Source organism: Poeciliopsis prolifica, unplaced genomic scaffold (genome assembly GCF_027474105.1).
Source record: "Poeciliopsis prolifica strain line A6 unplaced genomic scaffold, Auburn_PproV2 SCAFFOLD015, whole genome shotgun sequence".
In the NCBI taxonomy this organism is placed as follows: Eukaryota; Metazoa; Chordata; class Actinopteri; order Cyprinodontiformes; family Poeciliidae; genus Poeciliopsis; species Poeciliopsis prolifica.
Window position 1 is genome coordinate 5,954,002 of NW_026562390.1, and position 10,999 is coordinate 5,965,000.

Below are 10,999 nucleotides of genomic sequence, written 5' to 3' on the forward strand. Positions count from 1 at the left end.
TCAGCTATGAGCATTCAAGAGTGATTTCATTGTGACTGACCATATCCTTGCACCTAATACCACTTCATTCTGCTGATGGTCATTCTCAGTCGTCCACTGTTGAACCGTGCCATTAATAGGAACAGTCAGCTCTGTTCCCTAATCTGCTTTTAAGCAACAGGAGTCAATAACAGACAATCTTCCTGGTAATACAGACAAATCAAACAAGCAGTTTGTACTTTTTAACATGGATTCTTTAAACTACAAGTTATTATCCCTAAGGATAAATAGAATAGATTATTAAAATGAAGGTTTCATAGTCTATCCATATTTATCTGCACCCCAGGTAAAGCTTTCAGATAAATAAAGTTTTAATGCAGTAGCACAGTATTTCACTGAAAAACATGGAAAATTCCAGCCTATAATTGGATCACATTTATTCCAATGTTAGGAAAAAACACTGGTACCACACTTATGGGCACTCCTGCTGTTAAATTTACGCAGCCCTATTTTCTTCTATAATGTGTCTCAAGATTAGAGCGTACAGAAAGAGGGATATTTGATCCTTTCCTTTTATATCGCTTCTCTAAAGCTTTAAGGATTCCTGGGTCTCTTTCAGCGCTCTCTCTAACATACTCTTGCTGCTGCGAACAGGATTGTGGTATGAAGTCATAAAAGAGGGTTGATTTTGATTTGTAAAATCAACCCTCAACTGATTTGGCCATGTTCTGGATCATCATCATCCTGCTGAAAGATGCAGGGATGATTCGTTTTTAGGTTTTCTTATGATCTTAATTGGTTTGTACATGTAAAATGTCCTGATATTTCAAAAGATTTCTTGATGTCCCATAGTTTAAAGATTTCCAGAGACTTTGGAAACCTTTAGGGGCCGTGATGTAGATACCAATCTACATCATCATTGATCGTCAAGCACCTGAATGGTTTGTTGCTGAAAAACTCAGCATATATTTTAAAAAGTGCTTCAGTTAAATTTAATTTATAATTATTGTAAGGGAGTCAATAAGTTAAGCACAGGTGATATCGGGATTTTTCTTACCTAAATGGACATTAGAATTATATTTAAATTATGTTATAAGAAGAAGGTGGTCATTTGGTCAGTAAACAGGTAGCAAAAGAGAAGAAGAGAATATAATTTGTAGTTTCTCAAATTATAGCTGCACTTTATTACTTAATCAGTGTAGAACTATTTTGTCACTGAATCTGTATTTTTAGTCATTTGTATGCATTTTAAAACAAAAACGTTCTTTTGTTTGGAATTAGGCTGTTCTTCAAATAGTTTTTGGATTAGTTGGATTAGTTGAGCCAATTTCAAATTGGTTATTGTGTAAGAGTTTACCTTCATTAGCATGGAGATTTAAAAAAAAAGTATGTCACATTTTATCAACACTTTTGTAAAGATGATGCATTGAGCTGTTTTTCTTTTTTTCTTTTTTTTTTTGTTTGTCAAACACGAGCTGCAGTGAGCTACAGATTTCAGGATGCACTCGGCAAAACCGAATCCAATATTTTTCTGCGAAGAAAAGATTGAGCAGCTCAGGGGCTTTTGATAAATTTATCAGTATATTTGAGGAGCTCAATAAACCGTCCGAGCTGAGAGAAAAGGAAGACAGTAATGGGAGGCAGTTGTGCTCATTCATCTCTTCATGTGCAGCAGAAATTCTGAAGAAAGACAGAGTAAAGCCAAAACATTGGCAAGGGCAGGAAGACATGGAGCACACTGAGCAAGGCCAGTTTCTGCTCTGATTGTATAACTGTCACTGCAACAGAGTCAGTACAAACTGCAGAAAATCACACTGAGCTGAAGTAGTAATCACAGCGGATATTGTACCTTTCCCTTTAACTCTGAGTAAGTGGGTGTGGCAAACCTCAAGCTATCAATCAACCTTCTTGTCCAGTGAAAATAAATTCAGTTGAGATTATTTCAGCACACGCACAAAAAAAAAATGTGAATAAAGCACTGCACAAAAAATGACCTTTAAAAATAATTTTTTTAAGGGCCGCGAGTATGATGACTGTTTCTGTACTTCCTCTCACTTCCAGCAAATCACACATTCACAGCTTCACTTAGCGCTCTGTAACGTCTTGTAAACACTGTTAGACTGCGAAGCCAAGGGACACACACATTTCTATGCCAATTCAGACTTCAATACGCGCAAATCAACATAGGAATCTGTTTCGAATATTTAAAGTAGGCGCTAACAAGGGTGTCTCTTTAGGAAAAAGCACAACAGGGACTCCAAGTGAAAATTGTTATGTGTGAATCTTTGCATGGTTGTGAAATTTGAGATCAATATGTGCATTCAGAGAGAGCACACAGGCTTAGAGACATACAAATCAACAGTACTAAAACCTAATTCACTATGACAACCTCTGTCTTCCTTCATCTTTCTTCTGCATCTATATGCTTACAAACCCTGTGCGGTTCATGCACAACCCCAATAAGAATTTTACACCCGTAACTGATAAAAAAAAACTACATCTGCTCACAGTGGACAATCCCCAGGAGGTTCTATGCATCTATGCTTCATTCCGGTCTGCCTTCACATTTATCTTACAGAAGTGCAGTGATTCTATTCTTACTGCTGTTTTGAAGCATTAAGCATTTAAAAATTGTATATGCTTTATGTCTCATAATTTGTTTTATTTAATTAAATCTTTTTAAAGAAATGTTAATTATTTCAAATTATGGATATGTTAAGTATACATCAATAATGATTGGAGCAGGAATTTGATTTGACAATTCATTTTGTTGTATCTTTCCATTATGAGAATTGGATTTTAAGTTGGCTTTGTTTATAAATATGGGGCAATTCAAAAATGCACTAATATTATAACCATGACAGTCTATGTTGTTAGGATGAAGAATTGATTAAGGGTAAAATCCTGCTCACACTCATTTGTGGGATGCCTCCTGATGAGTTTAAATGGGCTTTTTGTGGGTTGAAGATTGCTGCTGTTTCCCCAGGAGGATTGTCATTAATTAGATGTCATGTACGAAACATTTTGTTCCAGTTAAGCCATGAGTGGAAAGATGCAGACAACATCGGCTTTCTTCAGTGTGGGCACAAGTAAAGCCTCAAACACATATGAAACTTGTGTCCAAATGATAAAAAGCATAAGTTTTGCAAAAAAAAAAATTCAAAATACACACTTAAGTTTGCAAGAAGACAGGATCTTGGCAGCTACATGTACATTTGTACAACAGCCTCTTGCCAGATTCTCAGAATGAACATAGTGTGTTTTTACTTTAAGTTAAGCTCAAGTTAAATGGCACATGTACTATACTAAATCTGCAACAAATCCCATATTAGGGACTTTTTTAACGTGTCAATGGAAACAAAATAACCCAAATTAAAATGTGGATTTTGGCTGTGAAGGGAAAAGTAATAATCAGCATTCACTCCCCTGCCAAATGACCCCACAGCAGACAAGGGTATTTATTAGATTCAGCTCTGACAGGCAGCCAGAGCACCCACGTACTCATGCAAATTATTGTGTGTGTGCTGCTTGTGAAGCACGAAAAGAAGCCAAAGATGGAGAAAAAAAAATGGTTTTAAAACAATACATTTCTGACCAAAATTTTATCTTACTAAAAATGTGAAGGAAGAACTCTCTTTGGTTTATCTTATCATAAAAATAGCCCTTTTAAAACACTGTATGGTATTTAGGTCCGGCACAGCATGCAGGTTTATTCTTCTTGTAATACTGCAGCATTTCCACCCAATTCCCTTGGGTGGAAATAGTTACTGAACATAAATCCAACTCTGTAAGGATGTCTGCAGCCATAAGTATACTGAGAGTATCACTGTTGTTGTGGTAATGGGACTGGAATTATCTGCTTGGGTTTATAAAAAACACAAACATTTATTCTTTTTGTGTGTGTGCACGTGTGTGTGTGCGTGTGTGTAATTTTGTTTGCTCTAGTGGCCCGTATTTCTTTGAAAGTAGGCTGACAGGAAAGAGGAAATGAAGAGAGGGCCAGACATGCAGGAGTCGAACGCGCGACAGCCGCATGAGGACTAAGGCCTCCATGCGTGAGTTGTGCTAACCCCCTACGCCACCACCACAGCACGCCCCCACAAATGTTTATCCTTGCATTATTTTTTTTTTTTTTTGTTTAAGTAGATAAATAAATAAATAATATCCATATAATCATTGTAAGATAGAGGGGTGTCACCCTCAATAGGTCAATAGGCAAGAAGCAGGGGACACCCAAACAGGGTCAGACTTCATCACACAGACATAAAGACGTGGAATAATAAATACACAAAGAGACACCAAAAGGAAAAGTGGCCATCAAGAATATTCCTGGATGATGGAAGGAATCTGGAATACCCCATGAATCTATGAACTATTAAAACCACACACAAAAGACTGGGATTCATTCTTCAAATCTTCTGTAAGGCAACAAAGCTAGCAACTAGATGACAAACTATCAAAAAATATCAAATAGTATGGGATCTTAAGTTTCCTTAACATGTCACTTCTGTGATTATTTTGTCATTCCTCTCCCTATAGAGAAATGAGAATCAATGAGTGTAGGTTTCTGCAGGTCAAAGCTTCAAAAGACTGGAGATCAAGAAATGGTCACACCATTCTTACTCCTGTCTTTCTAAACGTAACAAATCTCAAATTATCTGTATTGTAGCATTCAAAAGATATTTTAGCAAAATAAAGGAAAGCTGGTTTGCTAACTGCAGATTGCAATTTACTGAATATAGAGTTGTATTCAACATATTCCAACATAGGACACACTGGCAAGGTTAATGGCAACTTTTAGAAGACTGTAAACTGACACTGTACATCCCTACTTAAGGAATTGGCTGAGAAAATGAGGATCATTTTGGAGGATTTATAGAGTAGCATTAGCCAGGTCTACACAGCTGTATATATATTACCCAGACTCTGCCCTCTGAAGGGCTTACTGTAGCAGGCGTTCATCTTTACACAAGGGCGTGACTTGAGACACACTAGATCTGCAGCCAAACACTAGTTTCCTTGGCAGACTGTTTAAAGAAGCCTTTTTAAAATCAGCCATTTATACTGTTCTTCATACTTGGTCCTGCTTTTGGTTTAAAACACAAACATGACATAAGGCAAGGGAAGCTGATCCATTTATATTTGTAGGGCAAATATTAACCATTAATAGTGATGGTGTTTAGCAATACAGTCAGCATAATGTCATCAATAGATTATTCATCACTTCCTTTTAAATATTCCCCTTGTTGTCTCAAAGCAATATGAACTGGTTCCAGCCTATTGGTTGAATGTGTCTCTACAGGTGACTCATTTATAAAACATAGATGTGTTGTAAATAGAGTTAAAATGCAAAGTATTGTGCACCCTTGTTCATATGTGAACACACACACAAGTATGTTTCAGTCATATGACCCCCGAGGTCATTGCTACACTATAAACTGTGGCTGCAGATGGCAGTGGGTACTATCAAAACAGTGATGCGTGAATGGACATTTACATGTGTACGTGTTAGGAAGGGCAGGAGTTTAAAATGGTTGCATAACTAAAATTACAAATGCCTCAAGCCCTAGTGAACCCACGTGTTCAGACCTTTCATCTGAATCCTAAACATTCACAGTTTCTAAGGTTGGCGAGAACTTAAAAAAAAAAAAAATGACCGTGCCACACACCATTAAGTGAAAATCACTAAGTGTGTCACTGAGGTTGAAGAAAGATTGACATAAAAGAGAATAATAATAAGGCATTTATCAAAAGGATAATAATAACTTAAATGTATCATCATGCTGGATGACTAAACTGCTGGTGTGTTTTAGATCATTGTCCTGCTGCACAACTGAAATGAGATTGAGTGTAAGGTCACCCACTAATGGTTGGACTATTACAACAAATCATCCACGTTCTGAAGCAAAGCAACGACATCCATGTTGGCATGCTGTTCAAAATGTGATTTAAAAAGCAGATGGAGACATCAGACTGACAAACAACTGACAGCAAATGTGTAATATCTGAAAAGTCTTTAATGCACAGGGACAAATCCAGCAAATACTGGACAAAGAAGCTGAGGGATGTGTCAACCATCAGTGGAATATCAGGTTTGCAGTTTATATCACTATAAAATCACCTTGTTGAAACGGGATTAGCATGTTGTGTTTAGCCGACTTATTTTGGAACTCAATCATTTCAACAAAATTCAGTTGTTTTGGCAAGCAAGCTCAAAAATTAGCTTAAGATCATTTGTTTCATTTGTTTCGTATATGTTCAGGTAAAACTGGCTTATTTCTTGGGGTTAGGAGACTTTTTAGGTCTGACTGACTCAAAGGTTAGAAGTGAGTTGCTTAACAAACAAAGGTCATACAAATGGATAAGAATATGAGAAAAATCTGTCAATGTTCAAAGAAAGTTGAGAAGGCATAAAAAAGTCAGAAGAAAAACATTAAAATCAGCTGAAACCATCGGTTATACACCCCAAATACCCCACCGCTTATAAGCAAAAATAAAAATGTCTAATAAATTGTATAAATTCATTTTTGCTTCCTATTTTGATATAAAAACCTTTCTTACAAGTGTTTATTGTTATTAATAGATAAATAAATAAATCTGCTGCTCAATTCAAGAACTTCCTGGGATATGGAGTCAACGCATTTCTGTGACTGAGCAGAAGAAAGGTCAGTTTTTTTCAAAGTATGGAGTAGTGTGAGGAACTGGCAAGAGAACAACGCTGCTACAAGTCAGGAAAGATAATCATTTCCTCAACACAGGGACATGTTCACCTTAACAATTCTGGCATATATTTGCAGTTGGCTAAGTGTCATATGCACATCTCAAACAATGTTTGCTTAAGCTAATTTTCTTGGATAATTAGAGCTTGCTTGTGAGGGAAAATTAATGGTTTCAGTAAGCAAATCATCTCAGAACAAGTGCAAAATGAAGGAAGCTTCTTTGAAAATGAGATTGATTACTCATTCATTTTCACACATTTATTTGAACAGCTACAATATAGGTATGGGGAATCATTTACATAACCAAACACCTTTTTCAAACATTAATGATGACAACCTCAAACAAAATTCCTTTCTTAAGGCTTTTTTATTATGCTTCTGAGTCACATTCAGAGGAATTAGGATCATCATCAGTTCAATTAGATTTTAATTCACCCACACCATGACCTTCCCAACCAGAACAGCTTTCTGACCCTCAGGAGGGAGAATGTTCACTGGGGAATGAAAAGTCACCAGTTTTTCTCTTTTTTGTTGTTTTTAGTGATGAGAGTATAAGCAGTGTTTTAAATCTTGCTGTTTGCATTACATATTTAGAGACTGAATATTTACAACGTTCCTCCTTACTACGAATCCCCATAGGCTTTCTTGCAGGACAACATATTTAAATACTGTCCATTCAGCACTTCTGATATTTCAGTTTTTTTCTTAAAATTGGAATAGATTTCAAAAACCTTTGATTGGATTTCATATTTTCCAGCTGTCCTGTATCAGCAAATGAACTATAACTCACTGCAATCTGTAAAAGATATGAAAATTTGTTTAAAATAATGTGAAGGATGTCTGTAATATGAAAAAAGTGAAAACAAGAAAGTTTTTGCAAACTTTAAATGATATAATGAGGTGATCCAGCTGGACCGCGTATGTAAAACTCTTCAGGGAAAACCATCCTCTTCCCTACGGTAAGTGTGCATAGCACTGAATTTAATGTGTGATGTAAATGCAGACCTCAGGAGCAAGAATGCGAGAATGACACTGGCCTCCACAGAAGTGGGCAGTGAAGCTTTAAGTCTCATTGATGCCACAACAGATTTGACGCAAGGAGGACCCATTGTTCCCGGAGGACAAACGGAGGATATCAGAAAGGCGTAAAATAAGTTCTGAAGAAGATCGGAATAATTCTAATGAAGAGCCTGGAAGCTGGTAAGGGATTACATGTGCTTGGATGGGCCTTCGTGCTCACATAATGCTTGGATGGGCCTTCATGTGCAGAACACGCATACTCAAACAGACACAGACAAGTCAGCACACAAACTCTCAAGCAGACACAATTCCCATAAAGTTCTCACTGAAACAGAAAGTCTCATGGAAGTAAGGAAGCACATATGTCGGCATCCAAAGAAATGCACACCGCTCTCAGTTTGGTTCTCTCTCAGTTTGGTTCTCTCATCACATCTGGTTTCCACATATGCACAATCGCATGACCCCAATCTGAAGGGAAACACATTGCACAAGTAGTAAATAATTTATATGTGACCTTATTGCACAGTTAGTGGTACAGTAGGCTAGGAGAGGCATAGTGGAGTAGGTGCTTTCACTACCACAAAAGCTGATTTCATTAGACATTCAAATATATTCTTAAAAAGTGTTTTCTAATAACCACTCTTGACATAAGGGATGTGAAAATGTTTTTTTGTTTTGTACTCTTGAGCAGATGCCTCTCCCTTTATTTGATCTGAGCAGAACAAACAAAAGCGCTCAGAGAATATGTTACGCTAGTGTTGGCCTCCTTCCACTGCCAGAGAAGCTCAGAATTCATTATAATATTGTAGCTCTTACCCATCATGCACTAGGCAGGGAAGCTCTCTCCAGTACACTCCTGAATTGCTGAGTCTATAAGGAGCAATCATGTAAGATCTTTAGAAAATTAAAACAGTGTTGATACCCCATGAACTTTCTGAAATTTCTTTTGTCACAACTGCCAACTTTTATATACATTATTGAGATTTTGTGTAAAATTAGTAATTAACTTTGAATTGGAATTAGAGGAAACACGATTTCAATTGTTCTGCAAATGAAAATCTGAAAAGCACGCTAAATTGTTTTTAGACCACTTGACCTGAAGCCCCTAAATAATATCACTTTATCAGTCACCAAAATCCAATAGTTTGTTAGAGAATATTAATAACTAAGCAACATCATGAAGACCAAACAACTCATCAGACATATCTGTCCATCCAACATAGTTTAAACGTGGTAAGTACTCTGCTTATGCCGGACAAAGAATTGTCGTAAATTCACAAGAACTCTAGCAGAAATGCATTTTATCAGCATATTAACCACATCGACTTTAAATTTCTTATCAATCCCTCAATATAATACAAGAACCACAAGTTTTACCCAGAACATTTGTCAAGAACAAGCCACAAGAACAAATGGATCACATTATCTTCTTGCAATTCTTGTATGTATTGGCTTTAGCAGTATTGGCTTTCACTACCACAAATCTTTTCTGAAATAAATATTCTTCATAATAGAAAATTATTAAGTCACATGTGCCTTAAAATTATAACCACAGTGCAACATGGAATTAAGATAATAAAAAAACATAACCACAAAACACTGAATAGCAGGAACTCTTAAATCTCTGCTGAGCAGGACTCAATAACACAGAGCAATAAGTGACTGTCACAGGAGCACAGGTCCTGTCATGTCGCCTTTCCTTCCTGACATGGTGTACTCCTCTCCCCCTTTCCTTCTCTCCATTTACTTGCTCTTTGTGTTTCCTCCACTGTAGGCTTCTGTCCTAATCATTCAAGTCATTCCAGGAGCAAAACACTGGGGACTAAATGAAAGAGAAGAGTGAAAGAAGATGGAGTCAATGACAGAGGCACAAGACAGGAAGTATTTAGGTAAGAGACTGTGTTCAGGTGCTTATTTAGAGGGATGGAAAGTCCTGACTGTGAGAGAAATGCATAATCTGAAAGGGAGAAGAAAACTAAAACAAACATTTAGAAGGGACACCGAAAGAGAAAGTTAGTGATGTGGAATTAAACACACCATTATCAGCACGCTCATTTGCCTAAGGGCTTACCTTGTCTGCCAGTGTCACGCTGGCATCATGGAGCAAAATAAAATAAAAATGAAGTTTCTGAAGGCAAATGATTTGAAGCTACTAAGCTACACATATTACGTAAATCTGAATATCAAAAAATCGCAAAAGTATTATTTTGAACATCTTGACTACAAATCTGCTGCAGATTTGAAATAAGAGACTTAAATTTACTTCTTTTTTTTGCCTTGGTTTTTAGAATGATAAATGATCTGACTGAGGTGAAAATGTTAAAAAAAAAATTTTACATGAGTCTCACAGTAACACACAATGGGATATCAATTCTGTTTTAAAGAGAGCTGCTCTTGTCAAGAACACAGCAATGTCCATGTAGCATAATCCTTAAAAAGAAAATTGAATTAGCAAAAATCTGCATTGGTAGAGAAACAAAACAACTTTTCTTCCAAGCATTAATCTCTCTGTGTATTGCTTAGATCACTGTGTTTCAGTGATGCACTGCAATGAAAAACAAACTGCTGTTTACTATGTCTTTACTTAAAGAAAGTCATTTTTGAAGTCTAGTAGAAAGGCTTAAATTTATTATACACACACAGTTGACATGCAGCTTTAAGACTGTCTAAAGAGGCTGTGAAAGTTTGCATGCCAGTATTTTTTAGGATGATATAAGTATTATAGAATGGACACTGCCCAACTTTAAAAAGCATGCCAATCAACCTTTAGAGTCAGAAAGGCTTTTGCTGATGTTTAACCGAGCAAAAAGCATATGTTACAAATAGTAAATAATCATAACAGAATGAGCTGATCCGAACAAAAGATGTGCAAATCAGGTAAAAAGCTAGAAAACGAGCACAGTGTATTCACTAATAATAAGTCGTATTTTTTTGGACTCCCTTTTCTTCCTCTCACTTTTCTTCACTGCCCCACCTTTTTTTTCCCCCCTTCTCTCGCTGCAGTGCTTTGTCTCTCCTTTGTAAAACTTCTGTGCAACTTAAGAATCTGCCAAGAAATGTGAGCAACATTGGCATTGGAGGGGGGGTTTCATGCTAGCAATCAATACAGCATTCACTCACATTCAGGCATGTGTTCTCCTTCCTGAGTACACACACATCGCATATATATATATATATATATAGATAGATAGATAGATAGATAGATAGATAGATAGATAGATAGATAGATAGATAGATAGATAGATAGATAGATAGATAGATAGATAGATAGATATAGATAG

At 36.5% G+C, this 10,999-nt stretch overlaps 1 protein-coding gene across 1 annotated transcript in view; it reads right to left on the reverse strand.

The window, feature by feature from the left end:
* The window catches only part of LOC129366450 (RIMS-binding protein 2-like), a 65,760-nt gene that overhangs the window by 33,232 nt on the left and 21,529 nt on the right, over positions 1 to 10,999 (reverse strand).